The sequence below is a fragment of the Heterodontus francisci genome, unplaced genomic scaffold (genome assembly GCF_036365525.1).
Source record: "Heterodontus francisci isolate sHetFra1 unplaced genomic scaffold, sHetFra1.hap1 HAP1_SCAFFOLD_148, whole genome shotgun sequence".
Classification (NCBI taxonomy): Eukaryota; Metazoa; Chordata; class Chondrichthyes; order Heterodontiformes; family Heterodontidae; genus Heterodontus; species Heterodontus francisci.
In genome coordinates, this window is record NW_027142345.1 from 1,434,309 (window position 1) to 1,436,803 (window position 2,495).

Sequence of the window (2,495 nt, forward strand, 5' to 3'; positions counted from 1 at the left end):
AGAAAGGCAGAGTGAGAGCAGGGAGGGGAGGAGACAAGAGTGAAGATTAAACAGAGAGCTAGATGGAGGAGACACCCAGAGTGACAGACAGAGAGAGAACGGCCCCTCATCTTTCAGCTCCACCTCCAGTTTCCTCCGGGCTGCCAATTTCAAACACTTTATTAACAGTAGAACCAAAACCCAGCTCTCCACACAAACCCTTCCAGACTCGGCCTTCATAGTCAAGGCTTTCCAAAAAGCCGGAGCTTTTAAATATGGTCCCGATGCAATTAACACTCAGTAATATTCCCACCTAAACACAGTCCATTCTATACTAAGAAACCTCCTCAGTAACATCACCATTTCCTCACACATCCGCTTCCTGCAGTTTACAAACACCTTACTGCAGCAGTTTGGGGAATCTCCTGTGTTAAGATTGGAGTTGGAAAGCGGCCTTTACCCGGCAGTGTTATTGTCTCACACTGAATCTGCCAGACATCCTGTTCTCTTTATTGCGAGAGAGAAAGCACGGATTTAGGAAATGTTCATTTGAAATTATCTCTATTGAGAACGAGCCCGGCCGTGGGACAGGTATTCCAGTGCAAAGAGCTGTCCATGACCGAGTGTTGCAGACTGGCACATTGCAACGTCCAAGACTATGTGCTGTGGGACGGCATTAAAGCTTGGGGAAGCCACCATGGAGACTCAATGGGGAAAGGCTGCAGTCTGAGGCCCTAGTAGGCCATAGTACAGTGAGGGGCTGGAACCCGTGTAAAACCCCTCGGACTGTTTGCACCAGAGAATGTTTGATGTGTAATGTAAATACTGTAAATATAACCTGTGCAGGCAGGGATAGTGAGATATATCATGTACATTATTGAAGGAAACTGATCTGTATTGTACCTTATGTAATATTAAATTTGAACTGCTTTGCAATGTAATTGCACAAATTATATGAATAAAATACATATTGTGCAAAAGAAAGCAGCTTTCCTGTCAACACACACCTTGTCTCAGGGCACAACTTTCCTGTGATCTTGTCATACCCAACTTCGCTCTGTATCTTCTGACACACACACTTTACAGTCTGTCATTTCCAAAAACAAGCATTCTAAAATCAAAAGACCTTTTGTTTATTTCTCCTTTCTTTTCATTTCTCCTCTATTCTTCTCAATCACTCCCTTCAACAGTCCTATTCAGATCAAGGTGGAATGTGAATAGTGTCACAACTCACCTGACACTGTTATTACCCTTCTTTTCCCTTGTCTCATTCAATGGGAAAGTTTTATTCACCAGTCTGTTGCTGTTTTACACTCTTGCCATACCATCTGGTATTGCATCCATCTGAATTCTGTGCTTTCATGGCCTTACATATCTTTTCCTCTTCTGGATGATTTGTTTGCTTCAGTTCCATTCAACCAGGCTGGACCACAGGGAAGCTTAGAACCTTTGCCTTGGACGGGTCCACGTTGATCCATTACATTCAGAATCACCTCCTTGAAATAACTCCATAGTACAACTACAGTAACCACACAGAATCTGCTTCAAACACTCCTCCACATTTTATGTGTTCTGACCGTCAACACCTCCAACTCTTTTGTTTAAGTGGAACCCATCAGGTGTGTATAGGCTCCTTCTATTCTGAAAGCTGTAGCACTGGTTCAGGGAATTCAGCCCTGTTTCTCTACTCTAAAGGCTCAGCCATGCTTGATCTGCGTGGTATTTTGCTTTTATTGCAACGTTACAAGACCTCCAATCCTCTGAAAAATGATGGTCAGACCTTCCACTATTTCTTCCCTGGCTTCTTTCAACAGCCTGGGGTACATTTCATCTGGTCCTGGTGATTTATCCACATTCAAGGATGTTCATCCCATTAATACTTCCTCTCTCGTTAAGTTATCACGTCCAAAACTTCACACTCCTCCTCCTTCATAACAATATTTGCATCGCCCTCTCATTCGGGAAAACAGTAAAGTATTCATTAAGGATATTGGCAACATCTTCCACCCCGATACAAAGGTTACATTTTTGATGTTTTATGTGCCCTGCTGTTTGCTTAGTTGCCTCTTACTCTCATGTTTTGTTGCAACATCTTTGGGTCCATTGTTACTTTGTTTGTCTATGTTCTTTCCTGCTTTCTCTTTGCTCTTCACCGCTGCTCCCAAACGCCTTCAGTGCAGTCAAAACACAAGGTGTCAGAAGTGGGATTCGAACCCACGCCTCCAATGGAGACTGCGATCTGAACGCAGAGCCTTTGACCGCTCGGCCATCCTGACTACCTGCAACATTTTATCAATGCTAAGGAAATTATTCATTCTTTGTGAAAGTATTTGTGAGATTGTGGAAATGTCTGGAAGAGGAAAGACCAGCGGGAAAGCTCGAGCCAAGGCCAAGTCTCGCTCCTCCCGGGCTGGACTGCAGTTCCCGGTGGGCCGTGTTCACAGGCTCCTGAGAAAGGGTAACTATGCTGACCGTGTGGGTGCCGGAGCCCCGGTCTATCTGGCTGCTGTGCTCGA

At 44.6% G+C, this 2,495-nt stretch overlaps 1 non-coding gene across 1 annotated transcript; it reads right to left on the reverse strand.

The window, feature by feature from the left end:
- Nucleotides 1-2,172: 2,172 nt before the first annotated feature.
- On the reverse strand, nt 2,173-2,255 carry trnal-cag (transfer RNA leucine (anticodon CAG)). Its single transcript has one exon. It is a non-coding gene; the product is annotated as a tRNA-Leu (tRNA).
- Nucleotides 2,256-2,495: the final 240 nt, after the last annotated feature.